Genomic DNA, 19,206 nt, shown 5'->3' on the forward strand with positions numbered 1-19,206 from the left:
GCTCCGGGGACTATTTCACATATTTCTCCCGAAGGGATTTTCACGGCGTTCAATTAGGTGCGTGCGTTACTAATGGACATCTTGGACGGCTGCCTCTCTCATCCATGTGTGCCTCTCTGAGAGCGCTGTGAGCAGCAGCAGCAGCAGCAGCAGCAGTAGCGGCAGCACCTTGGAGCAGCAGCAGCAGCAGCAGGAGCAAGAGGAGGAGGAGGAGGGTCTTTTCTTTCTGCCGTACCGTGTCGTGCACAGTGGAAATACACTCGCCTGCTCCTGGCTACTATCACAACGAAAGGGAGGGAAGCAGGAGACGAAGGAGTAGAAGTATAAGGGCTCTTTTTTTTTGGAGGCGCTGGGGAGGAGGGGGGGACACCTCAGACTATATTGGTGAATTGTCAACGGGACAGGCCTGCTCCATTGGATGTGTCTTCAGAATGGTAAGGTTCATTTTGTCGAGATTTTGTCAGGGTTGCAGAAATGCATAGAAAAGAAACAGACAGCTGCACACAAGTATCGTGCAGCAGCGGAGCGCGTCCGGAGAACTCAAGTCGGGAGCCGCGATCAGTTTGACTGCGTGTGTTTTTGTGTGCAAATGCACCGTTTCTTTATCCAACCTTTCTTTATTTTTGTGCATTTCGATTTCGTTGTGCCTTTTTTCCCCACACGCACGTTATTCCTCGGACAGGGAGAGGGATCACCGGGGCTTCGGCAGCCTATACCTGCTCCTCGGTGCGTTAGCAGCCCGCAGGGCTCCGTATACACCGCCTCCACGTCGCACTGTGTGGATTTCACGGTCAGGGATCAAAAAAGTCCACCGTTGCCTTTCCAAGCAGGCTCGGGATTAGGGGCGTCTGTGCTGCGCGTCTTAAAATGACGTGAGCTCGGTACATGCGTAACGGATGAAGACGGAGTTCTTGCTCTCTGAACGCAGAGGTGGGTAACGTGCCGTGCTGTATGCAGACCCACTATGTGCACGGCTCGGCTGCTGTAACGGGGTCTGCATAGGCGGCCAGTTGCTTCACTACGAACGCGGCCGTTTGCGTTGAAAGGCGTGGAGGGGGGATATAGATGGCTTGTGGTTTTGATTGGGACTGTAGTCCCCCCTCCACCACCCACCCACAACCTTGTTTTATACAGGTGAGTCCATAGTCAACTTTATTGTTGCCTCTGTCTATATATCGTCGTGTAGCGCGACCACCAGTGGGCTGTGTACGAGTCTGCTGGTCTTGTTTTAAATGGATAAATGCTTGGTAATGCCTGTGAAAAACTGCATAGCTGATAGGTTTTCTATGATAAATAATACAATTTACAAACGGGTCATCAACCCAGCAATATGGTGGTTTTAACAACATGAAAACACATGATAAATCATCAACTAAGTATAGTCATAGGTCATAGTCAAATTACATTTTTGATTTTTTACGATTCTGTTAAATTTACGAGGCAAAGCCTCAACAACTGCATCATCACATGGGGTCACAATCTACCCAATTAAGTCTGGCAGAACATATTAATAAGAGACCCCTCCATTTGAATGTTCTGCAGTTCTCAAATATTTGAGACTGGAGGAGTAAAAGCTTGAGTAGGACCCCTGGGAGTCATTGTTGGGGCCCTACACAGCTTAGACCGGCTCTGCACTCTGATTGGGCACGTTGTAGACACACACACACACACACACACACACACACACACACACACACACACACACACACACACACACACACACACACCTTTTATCACAGTACTAGTAGTGCTAATGATGGCTCTAGATTTTGATTTTAGTAACATCACAGCAAAGTAGATCGTTGGTGTTATTTGTTAATTGATATTTCTCTATCTAAATCTAAAACTTAATATTAAATTGAAGGGACAACATTTTCACGGACATTATGCAGTGCAGACATCCGAATCATAAAAGAAACTCTGCATGGTGGAGCTTTCTAGTTCACATATACCAGAGCTCACAAGTGCCGCGTGGGCCGTAGCAGGTTGCATGACCTCACATATTGGAGGTTAAATCCAACGGAATCCAGGGGCTCCTCGTCCTCCATGGCAAGTGTTTGGTGAAGTCATCATATGAAAAGTCTGAAGTTGTTAGGTCCCGCCGAGGTTAACCTTTGTAGAACAAGGCCGCATTCTCCCAGTTGTCTTTGTCGTGCTGATGAGCTCTGAGAAGCAGCCTCAGCACTGCTTCTCTGCTTGATAAGAGGGGAAACAACCCTTCCTTTGAGATCACAAATGAAAAATCTGTTGCACGTCTTTTTTTCCCCCTCTTGTCGTCGTTTCATTGTGAACTGAAACGCGTAGCTCGTCTCCAAAGGACAGATTGCGGAAAGAAAGGTGACATGCAAGTTGCAGTCGGACCTTGTTACATCCCATAAACGATTGTCGTGTTTGAACTAACGTTGGCAGCGCAGGGGGGAGAGATGACAGAGAGGAAACAATGAAATGCCTCCGTCCCTCTGGAGTTTTCCACGGGGATGTTGTGTGTTTCAAGTAATAATTGTTGTGAGAACTGTACGGCCATCGAGAGAGGGAATGGCTGCTTTTGAGGGAAATGGATGATGTGGATGTTGAAGACAGTGGGAAGTTAATTGAAAAAAAGTAAAATAAGTAAAAACGACTACATTTGATATTTACATGTAAATTATACACAATTAGTCTTCGAGTCTTCCTGTTAATTTGTTAATTTTTCAACGTGGCAGCATTGCGTGTAACAAAATGAGAGGCGATTGTTCAGGCCTGGAGCATCGTGTTTGGTTGAAGCTGTAGTCGGTCATCTTGTGATTTATCACACATTGATCTGATGGGATACACCCCCCCCCCCATCCACCCAAACACACTCACACCCTAATGTTGACAGCAGATCTCCAGTCTTTGTGTAAAAAGTTGAGGACACTGCAGAAATCAAAAGCATGCGGTGTTACCAAGTGACCAAGTGAAGGTTGCAAAGCTGTTTCTTCTTTGTGGATTGTCAAAACATGTTTCCGTATTAGTTGCTTCTATACAGAAGTATATATTCTAAAACCTTAGAGTTAAGTCTGCAACTTCACAACACATCTCTATTTTTTGCCTCATATTCTGCATCGTTCTAATTGGGCGAGCAGAGAACTGAAGTTATTTTAGTTAAGTTATTTTTGTGGTTATTGTGTGACCTGGGTTTTTAAAATAGAATGCAGTTGCTTGTTTGATGCAGTGTGTGTTTTTGCACATTTAGCCCGATCATGAAGCATTATGGGTTCCTTGGGAGATGGTGAGTCAATTTATTTAAAGTGACAGACAAACGATGAAGATTTTTTAAAACAACGAAAGAGTCTGACAATTGTTTTGCAGCGCAGCCCCTGCTTGTTAATGTTGCCTTGGTGTTGTTGACTCCAAAATAGATACAAAAAGTTAACTTTACTGCAGAGTGCATCGGATATCAGTGGTTAAATGAAGAGAAATCCAAAAGATGATGAAAGGAAATGTTGTCTCTTTGTCTCATATACTACTATTTACTTATTTCAAAATGAAGGGAAATATGAAGAGAGCCAATAAACATTTGATCTGACATCAAAACAAACCAGAGACAGGCATTTTGATGATAGCATTGAACATTGTATAGATTCTTTTTTTGGTTGCATTCTCTGTGATCCGAGAGCACTTTTTTGTTTTTGTTTTGCCTCTAAAACTATCAGATCCATTTTTCGAAGAAGTGGAATCTTACACCTGTTTGGTTCTCTGAAAGGCAAAATCACTCAAACAAAGTACTTGAGGAGGGCGGTTGAGGTTGAAATTATGCACTTGAGCCCCCAGACACAGGGTAGCGTTTCTTTACCCTGGCGCACAGCAACAGACTCCCCTTTGTGTCCGACATTTCACAGTACGCATGTAGCAATTTTTAAGATGACTCTTGCCGCAGAAGGTAATGGCAGTCTGCAGGTGTGGTGCTCATTATCCTCACACGTGTTGCTTTGATATATTAGAAGCTGCTTGATTTTTTATCCCGGTCATGTTTTTCTTAAACTCTGCTCAATCTGCCGAAGGGAGAGCACATCTCCAGTGATGGCCAGTGTTGGAAATCCCACTTCATACATTCATCCTGCATATCATACATTTATAATGCACACAGTCCTCTGTCAATGTTACACAGAAGAGATCATTTTGTTTGTTTTTTTAAGTAACATTCACAGCAGTTGCCAGACTTGCATTTTATTTGATCTGCCTCACAACAAATGTGTTGTTTCCCCCCAAAAAACTCTTGATTTCATTTGTGGAGGTTGAAGAAGAGAGAAAACAGTCAAAGGGTGTGTTTTCTTCTGTAGGGGACACATAAAGAGTTCCAATTCATGACACAAGACGTGCAATGTTCAGAATGATGACCACAGATGTATCAATCTGTCTATGTATCTTCGACACAAGTCCGACTGCATCCCAGTGTGCTTGGTCTATCTGTATATCCACTTGTACAAAGATACCACGGGAGGCAGAGTACATCCGCTCCGAGTTTACATGCATCACAGAGACATAAATCAGATGCTAATGAGGCTAGCTAGATCATAAACGCACTGGTGTGACTGATGAAAAAAAAAGAAAGTGGTGCTTGGCAGATTTCGCCCGACTGTGCAGAATGTATAAAAAAAATTGGTAACCTGTGGCAACAACTAATTCCCCCCCTCCCTAACACACATACACAAAGATTTGCTCTGATTGAATATATTTGGTGTTGTTGGCCTCACAAACCTGTTTGTTTGATCGCCCATCATGCACTGAAATAACTCTCCGCTGATGGAGAGAAATTGAGAACAATCAATTTAGACTGCTCCCAACTACGACTCACAGACTGACTGTGCCCAACTGTCGGGTCAATGTGTTTTACACCACTACAGTTAAATGCAGTGCAGCAAATTGCCCCACTCCCGTTATTGCACATGCACTGTGTGGCCTGCCGCAGCCATGGACAGCAGATGAAGAGGCCAGTAGTGTGACAATTGAACTTCAAATCATGTTCAAGTTAAAAAAAAAAAAAAGATAATCAAAACGACAGGAATAATAAGATGTCCTTACAGTTTTTGAAGGTCACATTATGAGGGCGATTTAGCTGACAGGCATCTCGTTCCTTGCAGCTATCGTACTAACAAAGTGGCATCTTGTGTTTTCTGCATCTTGGAATCCTCCCATCAGAACAGCCTCCCTAGTGGCATTTCATCATGACCTGGATAATCTTATGCAAGATAGTGAAACGGCAGTTAATTTGCAGGTAATTAAACCCCAGTGATTTACAGTTGGATAAGCAATATAGTAAGGCTGCAGTTAGCATGGCTGTGTGGTGCTTTGAATGATTATCTGGTAACAGCACTATCAGGACATTTCAAATGTTACAATGATTGCAGACAATGCTAGCTTACCTATATCCAACACAGAAGATCACACTCATAAAAATTGATATCTTCTGAAATTCTTCTGATACTGAGTTGTGGATGTTTCATTCCTCTTTTCCCCTATCACAGCAGTGAGTGGTGGGTTTTAATAAACTGCCATGGTGTCTCTGTTCTCAGCAGTGCTGTGTATGCTGTCAGCTCGTCTCATGAACATGGGATTTCATCAGCTGTGATTTATTTGCATCATTGAGGGAGTAGGTGCTTCTGCAGTTTGTAGTTGAGGGAGGGAAGGTTGTTTGGAGGTCTGTGGCTTGTCGCTGGAAAGCAGTAACTGGTATGGATATGCACCAATTTGTCAATGATTTCTATTCAAAATACACATGTTAGCTGGTCACTGAAATCTGATCTGTTGCTTTTCTAATTTAGTAAGTAACTCTGATAAGGTTTTGTTCACAACTTAATATGTTACATAACTATTATATTATATCATGTATCTTTTTTTACCTTTGCAATACACTGTAGTTCACTTGCCTTCATTTAATCTGGAGGTCATTTATTGATCGTGACAGTGGCTGGTGGACAAACAGCATGCATTGTTTATGCAATCATTATACATAAAGGACAATGGATGCACTTGGTTATGCGCTTTCAAGCCTTTCAGAGTAGGCACCATAACATGTAAATGTGATGTGTTATCTCCAGGCACAACTGGAAGGTCATTTGTCAGGTTTAACTTCTCAGTGCTTCAGTAAATTCTCCTCAGATCTCATGCTAATTTGTTGCTAAGAGTTTAAGCTGTGACTGCTATGACAGAGACTTTCTTAAAAGGATACAAATTAGGGCTGCAGTGAGGGAAGGTGGACGACAGTTAGAAGCTTCTCATACTCCTTACTGATTAAGCCCCTTCTATAGACATTAAAACATGTTCAGATCAGAGTTTTTTTTTAATATGAGGTTGGCATCAGCTTCCTGTCAGCATCTGTTAGGACCTGGTCTTCCAGGTTGCAACCTGATATGCTTCGAGAATGGGACTGAAGGTTGATTAGTAATGGAACTATTTCACATGTGATTCTCTACGGTATAGCTAGGATTAAAGGGATCTTTTTTGGGAGGTTCATTTCTCTTTTTTTCCATTTTACACAGTGAGAAAATCACATCATCTGGATGTGCAGCTTAAAGTAATGTTAATTCAGCCAATGGATGTCGATAAGATCAAGTAGCAGATAATCTCAAAAGCAAGGAAAAACGCCTTCTCCAACACAAGGGGTTAACCGCCTGCAGCGACCTGACCCCTGGAATTTACATGAGAAGGGCATCGACATGTTTAGCAACTTTGTTTGAAAGAAGACTAGCAAGATGGCCTCGCAAAGTCTTTGTGCTCCTACAGCCAGTGAGCCTGACTACCTGACGACAGCTCTGGAAACGTTTACTCCGGCAAAAGAGCGCTGCGATAATTTTGCGGCCTGTATTCCGTCTCTTGCTAATCCAAGCAATCAGAAAGCATCTCTCGAAGAAATCTCTGCTTTGATTATGTCCATGTGTATGTCGCTGCACGCCAAGGGTCAGCTTTAAAAGTGTCGAGGCTTGACAAGAGACATTAGAAGATTATCTCTGCGCTGTAAAAGTCTTGGACCAAACTTTTGACTGAAAGCTCAAACTGTCCGGCTGTGTCAGACACATCAGAGGGCCAGTTTTCTTCACCATGACATGTCCCCATGATTGTGCGTAATTTTTTTTTTCTCTTTAATTTTTAAACCCAGCTAATTCCAAATTTAGCTTCCCTTCATTTTTATTTTCTTTTTGCAGACAACTTGCATATTTTTTTAAACCTGCTGCACAGCTGCATAGAAATCTTTTCCGGGGCAGGGGGAGTGCTGAGGAGGAGTTGTCAATATATTTTGCAAGTGTTAGGCAGCAAAGTGGAGTGATAGCTCTCAAGGGGCCTGGCCTTAAGCTGTTATTCTATAAATATTAATAAAGCCCACTAGCCTGCCTGGAAGGAAGCTAACAGTTTGCTCATGTCACAGACTGGGCTTCAGTGTGACAAGTTATGAAAAGAGTGATGAGATGACAATGGCGGGAAGATGACATTTAGTGACAGGCCTCATTTTTCAGATATGAATGGCATCAGGCGAGTCTGCTGACCTCTCCCTTTCTCCCTTTACAGAACGGTGACCCGGTAACAAAGGCTCTGGTGGCTATCATGTTTAGTTCATTCATTGATTGACTTATTTCTTTTTCAGTCACCACCAAAATAAAATAAAAATCACATGAAGAATCACAGGAAGGCGTTGTCAAAACATTGATGGACGGATCCATTTTTGATGGATTTTGAGAGCGCTCTAGAGAAACGTAAAATGTACTAGTTAATTTAGGAGAATAAACAACTTGATGCTCGAATTTCGTCTTGGCATTAGCACGAGAAATATATTCTCAATTATATTCATCGCGATGCACAAAAATGAAGTGATCAATGTGATTACTCTGATTAGCTAGCGGATTTTAGTATTATGACATGTGACCTATGTTCACACACATGCTATTTGGTTAATGTTTTAACTTTTCTGATAATCAGTGTCCTTGAATCTCACACAGACCTGTAAAGCTACAGGCCTGCTTTGCTGTAAGAGTAATGGAACCAACAATGCAAAGGTAACATAACAGGGTTTGAATGTGGCTGACGTTGCTCTGCCGAGGTGCACTTGTTGCAAGCAGCTAAGACCAAGAGGCCACGCAGTGTTATGGCGTGCTAACAGATGTGGGTTTGCTTTGTTTGTATTTCTTTAACGGTCGGCAGTACATGCAGGTCATGTCTCTGTGAGAGGCAAAGAACAAGATTCAAAACCATCCACAAAAGCAATACTGACTTGACAAAATTGATGTTGATCAAACTGTCACGACTCCTGTGAGCTTGTTTGCAACATTGCTAAATGCAACCTTTTAAAGAACATGGGTGGTTCCCCAGAGGAAGTAATCCACAAGTAAAGTTCTGGTTTGGTAGCATTGTCAGCATTGAGTGGGGCAGGTAGTCATTAACATATGATGACAACACATGTTTTGTGTTTTGATTTATTCAATAGCAGTTAATGTGTGTGAAAGTCTGTGGGATTAAGCGTGACGGAAAGATGAAGTGTCTTTGTTTGTATATTGTCCTTTGTTGCTTCTGTGTTCACTGCTATTAGCTTTATTCAAGGATGTGCAGACATCACCTGTATCGTTGCTTTTCTGCAAATGTTTTTGTCACAAATTCATTAATATGTTCTCAACATCTAACTTGCAGTGCAAAATGCCTTGAGGTCACCTCTCATGCTGTATTTAGACAGAACCAACCACTTTCTACAAAAACTGTTTGTTTCCCCCAAACAATCAATACAAGTTTAGCCAAACCAAACTGTCGGGCATTGCAATATATTTTCTCTCATACATTCTTTCTACATTTATTTGTTGCTCTATTCCTATCACACATTTATATTGAACCAAAGAAAACCTTCTTGGTTTGTACTGCAACAGCCTTGTTAGTTATTCCCCCAGCGTTGCCTTTATAAATCGCATGCAAACATGATTTAAACGCTCTTTTCCAAAGGTCCAAGAACAGTTGTATTTACAGACACGGCTTCAATATGGCCACCATTATGCAAAAACCCTTGTTCTGTTAGCTTATGGTATCCACATCATTTGTATTAATGGCATTTCACACCAGTGAGGAGATAATTCCTGTGTGGTAAGGTGTAAAATTGAGCAGCTTTGATGTTAAGCGGCCTTTTTAAGATTCAAGATGAGGGTGTTAATTAGTTGACAAAAATCTTTCTGGTTCTAAAAGTTTTTCCCCCGCCACTAATCCCTCTGGGCCGAGACCGTGTTGCTTCATTTCAGTTTAAAGAAATCCAATAAGCACAAAGTATATATAGTAGTTCATACATGTAAGGTAATGTACCGGTATAAATATTTTTAAATATTAACAAAAAGCATTTTTAGGCTCCCTTATTTTTACTCTATTCATGTTCAGAAATACATTTGCTAAAATGGCTTTTATGGCTTTTCTTTTTGAACTCGGTTGTTGTATTAGTAGTCGTTTCTGGAATGAGTCATTTACCAAGAAGGCATCCAACATTAAGATGCTGTCGTACCATTTATGTATGCAATCACCAAACCTCAGCGAATCATGACAGCTAAATACACTGCAGGTCGAGCTGTGCTATTCAATAGCTCGGGAATATTTACCTTGATAAGTTGTCCAGGCAGGCAATTCCAAATGTGCCATACAAGGGAACATAATGTATAAAATAAGTCATGTTCAATGTAAATTTGCCAGCTGCGGCTTTATAACAATGATAATTATAAATTATAGCAATAAGTAATGAGTTCCATCCACAGAAATAGTCTCTGAACTGAAGGAGTTGAGGTGAAGATGTCTATTTGTTTTCATAGTATTGAGAGGAAATGACGAGGAAAATATCAGCACAATAGGCGACAGAAAAAGCATTAAATAAGAGAAGAAATATGGTCACATTGAAGGTTGAGTCCATTTGCTAGTGTACCCTTTTTCGAGTCTAAAATGACTCGTGGATGCTCGAATGGCAGATATTCATCACGCTGGGCTCCTGCACAGTGTCAGGTAATGAGCAACGGTGATCACAATGCAGACACAGCAGTGCCATTGTTTCCACAAAAAGGGCGGGAGACTGCTTACTTTGGTGATGTGAGGGAGATTAGGTTTTTCCAAATAACCAAAATTCCCTACAATACCTGTAACCGCAACAATTGTTGCTGCGTTGCTTCATTCATTCCTTGAAATGTTGTTTATCCACCAACAAAAAAGTGCTAAAATATCTAACTATAGATCTTCAAACTTTTATAAGTTAACATTACCAGCACAGCTTCATAAAAAAAAGCCTTCTAGTGCTTCTCCATTGGAGGTCTTTTACTTTTGTAGGTTGCCGCTCACAGAAGCCCTCTCAATAGCAGGAGGCCTATCAGAAAATAGAGCAATTATCTGTTAGATGAAAGTAAGAAACTCTAATGTAGGAGTGAAACTAAACTCCCACCTTGTGTTGTTGGAACACAAAGAACCGACACACATGAAACCTACTGAACACGCTGTGCCGATCACTTCCCCGTGACGTCCACACAGTGCGGTTGGGGGCAGGAACCAATCATGGGTTGGCCGTTCTCCAAAGCGGGACCGTTGTTGCGCGCATCAGCGTGGTATCCCCCCCCTGCTGTGAGGCTGCAATGCAAATAGAAGTTAGTGTGGCGCTGAAGTGAGCAATATCAAACCAATGGAAAAACAACATCGCTGTTGTTTATCATCAGCCACTTTCCAAACTTCAAGTTGCCAATTTCTGATGTGAGTTTCACAAGTATGCAGAGTGAGCGATAGCAGGAGGCAAGAGCAGAGCCAGGCAGTCATCACACCAGGGATGGATGTTGCTGCTCTGCATTCTGCTCTTTTGAGAACGTATATAAAGGTTGCCATTGCTAATTAGGCAACTGAAAGATTTTCATTGCAACTATCTTGTAACTAAAATCAATGCAATGGCACATCTTGGGGCTGCAGGAGTAAAACAAACAACACAAAACAACACAATGTGTCCGGAAGAGCTGTTTATTTACATGGTAATTAGGGTTGCAACACTTATGGATTGAAATTGATTCAAAATCTTTCATAGAAATAATTGACAACAACTGTCATCATCAATTAGTTGGGTCTACGGCACTGTGGCAAAGTTAAGAAGCCAGCCAATGCTCACGTGAGGAATTACAGGAAATGTTGCCAAGTAAGCATTTTTAAAATGGCAGAGGCGAACAATACAGTGCAGAGGCAAATGCACGATTACAGGTTCTACTTTAGATCAAAATCTGATCTTTCCCTTTTATTCTCAGTGCAGATTCTTGTAAAAGCACTGGACAAGAAGGAATATGTTTAGTTTTTTTTTAAATAAAACACTGAAAATTATACAAACAAGAAGAATCTTTTTTTAATCAAATTCATATTATCAACCGATTAATACAATAAAAAATACGAAACAAACAGCTATAAACTACTACCACTGTTGCTTTCAATGCATTGAATAACCCAAATACAATTGTCCGTTTGGGACCTAAAAACAAAATGAATCACATCACATTTATATAATGGTCTAAGCAGTTTCCAAATAACATAAAGCAGAGAGAGAGAGAGAGAGAGAGAGAGAGAGAGAGAGAGAGAGAGAGAGAGAGAGAGAGAGAGAGAGAGAGAGAGAGAGAGAGAGAGAGAGAGAGAGAGCGATGGATAAATGGATCTCAGGGGTCTGGCATGTTATTCAGTTAAATTTGAGCCGTATGCTTCTTTTGGTAGTGTAACATTTCAAACAGCCTTTTTGCATGAATGAAAGATACGGCACACAATCGTAGTTATTGACATTGTAACACTGAAATTTGGAGACACTTAGATGGATTATAGTTGGCTTTGCAAAATTCTAAATTCATTTTTAGACATTGCACTTTAGCACAACATAATTATCAGCAGTGTTAGGAGTTTAATGCTTAAAAAGAAGCAAACAAGAAAACAATACTTTTTATGTTTTATGCATGCGATTAAATAACATCAAAATCATCTGAATATAAAACACTCACCTCCTCGTGGCTTGAAATGTGGTTATACATATTTTATAGATGTCTCATGAATAATGATGAATTCAGATGTTGACAAATGTTTTTGAGCAGGGTAACCCAAAGAGTAACTACAACTTGGCTCACAAACCTAATCATCTCTTCATCGCCATCTAGCCGTTCCTGCATGCTCTGTCTAAAGCATGCACAGCGCACTACGTCACGTGGTGCTATGGTGTCATGCTACAGTGCAGATGGGTGTGGCCATAGCTATGCATTTCCCTGCTATAAGATTCAGTGAAATTGCTCTTCAAATATTGATATACTGCACCTCTTTCGTCAAGCTATATCTGATCACATCTCTTGGCGTGTTAAGTGTCAAGTATTATTTGAGGTTTGAATCCTGATTCGTTTCTTTATCAATGAAAGGGTTTGCCAGTCGTGGGATATATTTCCTGAGGATTTCACATCTGATATGGCATCATATATTTTGTACAAAACCTAGAATGCTTGGATTAATTGAACAACCTTTGGGTAGACAACTCTGAACTGAGCACTGCTGCTGAGGGAAGTACTGAGCAGAGAAACCGTTTGATAGTCCCCTGAAAAGGCGTGTGACCTTTTACACAATGCCGCTCCGTATTCTTGGATCAGAGAACATATTCTTTGATTTCACAGCCAGCTTGCATTTTCAGAGATCCCACATGCATGTTCAAGAGTATTGCTGCCGTTTGATATGTTGTACATGTGCACTGTTGAATAAGTGATGGGGTCTCCACGGCGTGCATGCCTTAACAGCGCAGATCAACAGAGTTGCCCGACGTGCTTTGAAACCAACTAACAGTCCCAAGTGCCCTCATGGTCTTTTTTAGTTCCAAGCATCTCCTTTAAAGCTGCATGGAGTACTTTTTTCATATACAGTATGCAACATGCAACATCCTAAATGATAAAGTGGTACAGCACAAGAGAAGCTCATCTTGCTCTGGTGAAAACAGATGGCATACCAGGAGATGACTAAATGCGAGTGAGCAGTTTATTGATGTCACTTAATGGGTATGCATGTGCATGGAGCTTCCTTTTGTCTTACAATGTACAAAATCAGTCAGAGTATCTTATGTCTGTTAGTTTAGGTAATCTTTCTTTTATGCTGATTACATGCATCACTGGTGACGCCTCTTGATCTCAATCGACTCCCAAGTTGCACCGTTTTTATATTGAATCAATTGACAACGGCGCTCCACATTCAGCTGCTACCAGTTGGAGGCTTTTCCAGCAGAACAACAGGCTTCAGAGGCTGCCTGCTCCCAAAACATGTCAAATAGAAGCTGATTTGAGAAGCACGCTGTCAAAATGTCACACAGCAGGTAGAGGTGGAAACACATGATGCTTCCTTGTATTTGGGTCAGCTTAAGGTTGTGGAAGTAAATCAACTGTTTCCTCAATTTTTGTCCCTTAATTTGTGAATATATACTAGTATATATGTATACATAAACAGTGTGTGTGTGTGTGTGTGTGTGTGTGTATATATATATATATATATATATATATATATATATATATATATATATATATATATATATATATATATATATATATAAGAGAGCAGTTTTAATCAAAGAGCTCTGGCAGATCTCTGTCTCCCTCTTGCCCACTGTGCCGCCCACACACCGCTTCATCGTGTCTCTCTTGCTCAGCTTCCCATTGTTCAATGCAGCGTTGTGTAAAATGAACAACTTGGTTGGTTGGAAATGCTTTTTTTTATACCGGGGATTTTGCATTCCTCAAGCTTTGCTCTGTTTGGACCGTAACAGTGATTAGAAGCAAACATGGAAGTTATTAGTTTCCTGTGCATGGGCCAGCTGTGCCGGTAGCATGGGAAATTTGCTATACCTCAAATCCCTCCCCCCAAAAAACAACTCCCACTTTTCATCTGAATAATCTGAGTAATCGATAGAGATGGCTCTGATGTATGCAAATGATCATCGAGGCAAAAATGGTCACAGTAATCATTTTGTGGCGACATGTTACACATCTAATGAAGTATTCCTTTTTTTAAAATTGTGTCACCTGCCAGTTAGTGTTCCTCACTTTAAATGTAAAACAGTCATTAAATAATATGATGGTATACAGGTCAAACAGTATCACCACATTTGTTTTATTAAACAATCTTACTGTGACATGAGTCTGGTAGATATGAGTATTCTCACTCAAGGTCTAAAGGTGAATGTGCATATCGTATAGTTTTCTGAAGTACAGCAGTGGGGTCACAGGCCACTGTCAATCCGTAAGGATCGGCCCTCACGGTTTGGCGCGCTTGTGGACCGCGGATTAATTACACAGTTTATCGTTAACCATCGTAATGTGAAATACAGTTTTAATGACAATCGTGGACATTTGTGCGTTTCTAGTCGCCGATCTCTAAACATTATAAACAAACAATCTGTGTTTAATCTGACAGGAGGACAGCTGGTAATGTTAGCAGCATCGCAACGAAGCTTCCTTTTGGTTACATTGTGATGCGTTCAGGCTCTGCTCAGTGAAAATGAGAAAAATTGTAAAACGGTAAGTTATAACGCTATCATAATGGAATCTTTAAAATGCAGTGTTTGTGAGAAACTTGAATAATAATCCAGCTGTTTGAAGGAAATGTTTTCACAGCATAACACAAATAGATGTTAGAGATGAAATATGAGCTGTTTATCATAGCAGTTTCTAATACATCATTAAAACTACTAATGACAAGATCCGTTTTAATCCATAAAATTACAATCTTTTATTTCCTAATCATTTATTTAATCATTTAAAAAACAATATAAACACTATAACAAAGTAAAAGGATAACATTTAGATTTTTTGATGGTTTACAAACTTCAAAGTGGTTAAAATGATCTTTGGGACAGATGGAGCCTTTTTTCTTTTGTGCTGATTTGAAACATGACTCGGATCCGTGATACGATCCGAACCTTGACTTTTATGATCCGTTGCACCACTAATTTAAATGTCTACGTTCTCCTTGAATCAATTCATTTGTGGGGGTTGAGTTATTAATTGATTTTTCTGCATGGTCTGTGTTAATAAAAGGGAAAAAGAACAAGAGTGCTGGTACAGTATGACTCAGAGACATCACGCACACCTGGATTTTCTGTCCTCGTTCTCAGGATCCCGGGCCAGCTCTTTCGTGGCTGTAAGTAGAGCTCTGTATGTGCCCGAGATGTTTTTTTGTGTACGCCTGATCACAAGCAGAAACGTTGAAAGGGCTTATGTGATCAAGATCATGACTGGGAAGGCTGCTGTTGTGCTGAGGTAGAAGAACACGGAGAAAGGAAACTGCTGTGCTATACCGCTTGACCTGTAGCAGGGATTATTTATTGCTGTCAGCTGAAAAGCTCATAACTCCTGTTTAAGTTCTTTATTTTTATTTGTTAGCGCCTGTTCAAGGACTCTGTGTTGCTCTGTGGGTTGAGAACGCTCTATGGCCTAGTGCGCACGTACACAAGTGTTGTTTGTTTCTTGTAAATGTTTTCTATGTATTTTGATTTGTTGTCCCCGCCTAATTGGTGTTTCAGCTCTGTAAAAAAGGAGCTTTTGTAAAACTCAGTCCTGACTTAAGAATCTTTAGAGACTCCATTTTCAGTTTGAAGTTTTTGGCCCCATGTGTTTTTGGATTTTGTGCCATTATCTGCTTTGTGAGGCGTCACTAATGTGGCCACATGTCGTGTAACGGCGGCATAAATACATGCATGAATGGCGGATGTGGCCGAATCACCTCCCATGTTCACTCATAAATATAGTTACCCATATAGTTAGGCACACAGGTGCCAGCTTACACTGCTACTTATCCAATGTGATTATGAGAGTGAAGGATGTTTTTTTTAAATATAAAAATACCTAAACATGTGTGCACTCGGTCTGTGTCTGTGTGAGAAATGCCTGCATGGCAACACCTTTTCTGAAATTACATTTTTTTAATGGACATCCACAGGGTTTTTACCCACTGCAGTGAGACCTGTCTATAGCTGGACTTGTTCCATCCATCCATCAATTTATCTGTAACTGCTTATCCTCCTCAGAGGGCCGAGGAGTGCCGTGGCAGCTGATCCCAGCTGACATTGGGCGAAAGGAAGGGTTCAACCTGGACAGGTCGCCAGTCAATCACAGGGCTGACACATAAGAGACAGACCACCATGCTAAGAGCCGTTTAGGGCTGCCAGTTAAGGTCTGATGGAAACTACATTCATTCATTTCATAATAGTCTTCAGATATTTTAGACAATTGACTAGTTTATTTAGCAGGTCAGGCACATACAGAAGCTTGTTCCTGAAGTGTGAAATAGTGAGCCGATATCTGAGCTGTTCCTGCCAGCAAGGTCGAGTCTGATCTGTTCTCATCTGAGCTCCTGCTCATAAAAGAAGTAGCTTTAATCTTCAGTAGCCCAGAAAATCTCCTGCGTATTAAATCAAATCAATCATCACACTTAGATGGCTCAACTGTTTCCTAATAGTAAAATATTATGCATTATTTTAAGTCAGTAAAAGGGCTTAAAACATGCTTTGAATAGCTCTGTCTTCGAAAAACTATGAGCCTTTAATTCTACTACGTTGCCCTGAAAATACCTCAGTGAAAAGGAGCTGGATCTTTGTTTTGTGGGTCTACATAAGAAGTATTGTTATGTTATGTGTAGAAAAGAAGAAACGTTTTGTATGCAAAGTATTTTCAGAAAAATATAAAACTTTGGCCAAATGAATCTGTATATTTAAATATGTGTGGGATTGTGCTTCACACCCACAAGCAAACATGTAGCTATTGTTCAGTAAACAAAGTTTACGTCAGAATTAGAACAATTTATTCTGCGTCATTGTAAATATTTATTCAAAAATGTAAATGATATTCTTGTGAAGGTAGCTCCAGTATCTCACCTCTGTCACGCGATGTATTCATCTGAGTTGTAGAAGGTATCTTTCTAGGTATGTTCGTTCGGTGTTGAAGGTCAAAGAGCAAATGACCCAGCATAATAAATGATTTTTACATTCTTGAATGCCATCAAGGTGTCAGAGAGGGTGTCAAATGACCGCCACATGTTTCCTGGTGGTCACAGTTCACGCTGAAACAATCTTGAGAAACAAAGATCTAGACAATGTTAATCCCTGCTGTGTCATTAAAATACATCTTTGCATGCAGTACCAGGAGCACTTTAATTTCAGATATCCAGCCTTTGAAAATTTAAATTCTCTCCCTAATGCTCTTTCCTGTGCCGAGCTTTCTCCTCCATAGTTTTGATCCTTTGTGAAAACAGATGTTGGGGCCCGGATTCATAATTACTTCACTTTGGAACATTTCAGGCTACCGGTCTTGTCTGAAAACGGTTCGAGATACAAATATATAATTCAGGCAAGTTTATCCGAAGATGTTTTACTTCACTGCTTTTATCCTTCTACTTTTTAAATGAAGGTAGTTTGAGGATTCTGTTCTGTACAACTGTAATTGTTTCCTTAATCTATCTAAGACATTTTTGTATTTAAGTATTCATTTTATTTACTCCAATTTAGGATCACATGACTGTACAATTTCACAGCAAGGAAGGGAGGAAAGGTGTATAATCTAAATGTTTATTAGGGTGTAATTAAAGCGTTCGGTATATTTTAAGAAAACAAGGAAAAAGCCTATTCTTGGACACAAACCAAAACTACTGTTAATGAAAATGTTTGAATTTTTTCTTATTTTAAAGGTGCTATATATGAGATTGGGAGCATTTATATTGCCTCACAATGGCTCTCAACATGGCAACTGCTGAGCGGCCAGAGCTAACACTGTTAACTTGAGGGGGAACCGGAGGATGGGTGCTACCCCTCTGTCACGACGCCGTGGGTCAGGACGGCGTCATCAGCTGTAGCGCCGTGTTAACCTGCAGCCAGGAGTTAGCCAGTGGGCCACGCTCACGTGCACTGACGTGCACAAAAAGCACACGGCTATGGAAACCAAAGCAAGGAAAAGCTCCGATAACAACATCCACTCCCGTTTTCAAAGATGCGTCATGGATCTGTGTTCCTTCCTTGATTTTCGGAGGAAATAGCAATGAGGCACAGTGCCACATCGTAGACAGTTGGATGACACAGTGAGTTGTGTTTCAGTCAGTTTAACGCGAGGCAGCACTGAAGAGAGCGACAGCTTTCTCGTTGAGGGGAAACACCCTCCAATGAGGATTTAAAGGAAACCCCTGCTTGTTTCCAAACTTGTTAAACACAGAGATGGTGTTATTAACATGCTTTGTTCCTGCACTATTGCACAACCCCCTACACACACACACACACACACACACACACACACACACACACACACACACCCCTCCTCCACCACTACCATATCCAAACACTCCCCCTTTCAAAGTTGAGTAAACCTGCAGAGTAACAGCGGAGGAAGCTTGGCCTTGATTCAGTGCAGTGGAGGAGCCGGGGGGGCCCATGGGACACTCAGGTTACCAGCATCGAATCCTGCAGTATTAGCAGGGCACAGTGAAATAACAGCCTGCCATCTGGAACCTATGTTAAAGCCATCCGAGCCTCGCAGCGTTCAATCACACTGACCTCAATTAAGTGTTATTTGTTCAGTATTTTTATTCACCCCTTCCTTTGCCTCCAGTTTTCTCCATCTCCTGTAGTATGGTATGCCCTAACGCACTGTGTCAGATCCGGAGCGATGGCTAGAGTTTAGGTGTTCTTCCTTTGGACTCAGTAAGAGCTCGGCCATTAAACTTTTAGCAAGTCCACCTCATGAGAGGTTTCAGGAGAGAACTCCTCGAGTGCATGGGGGATAAAGGCTCGTCATTGTGCTGTAAAGATGCTCTGCGGTATGCCGGGTTGAGAGTGGGTGTTTTTCGGTGAGGCCTCATGCTCATGACTCAATGCGGTCTTTCTCGACCCCACTTAAACACGAGACAATGAGCACATGTGAGCCAATTTTCCCTGTTTCGAATCTTGAAACTCCTCTCCTTCTTCAATCCGAAGGGGACATTTGACAATGCTATTCATCGTTATTGTACTATGGGAACGTGGGTTGAGAACAGCTACGTTCAACAAAAAAGAAGAGAATGTCCTCTGAAAATTATAATCTCGCCCATTTTTTAATAATACGTTTTATTTATATAGCGCTTTTTAAGATTCTCAAAGTCGCTTTATATATACATATATATATATATATATATATATATATATATATATATATATATATATATATATACATATATACATACATATATATGTAT

The 19,206-nt window shown here is 40.9% G+C and overlaps 1 protein-coding gene across 7 annotated transcripts in view; it reads left to right on the forward strand.

The window, feature by feature from the left end:
- Positions 1-208: 208 nt before the first annotated feature.
- Positions 209-19,206, forward strand: part of tenm4 (teneurin transmembrane protein 4) — a 147,404-nt gene continuing 128,406 nt past the window's right edge. For 6 of the 7 annotated variants that reach the window (XM_068584297.1, XM_068584301.1, XM_068584304.1 and 3 more), the window contains exon 1: positions 209-434. The gene's annotated coding sequence lies outside the window, so the exon portion shown is untranslated. Of the gene's footprint in view, positions 435-965; positions 1,135-19,206 lie in introns of those variants that run through there. The other variant, XM_068584300.1, reaches the window with a different exon arrangement.

The sequence above is a fragment of the Clinocottus analis genome, unplaced genomic scaffold (genome assembly GCF_023055335.1).
Source record: "Clinocottus analis isolate CAN_PGR_092001 unplaced genomic scaffold, fCliAna1.0.p SCAF_2, whole genome shotgun sequence".
NCBI lineage: Eukaryota > Metazoa > Chordata > Actinopteri > Perciformes > Cottidae > Clinocottus > Clinocottus analis.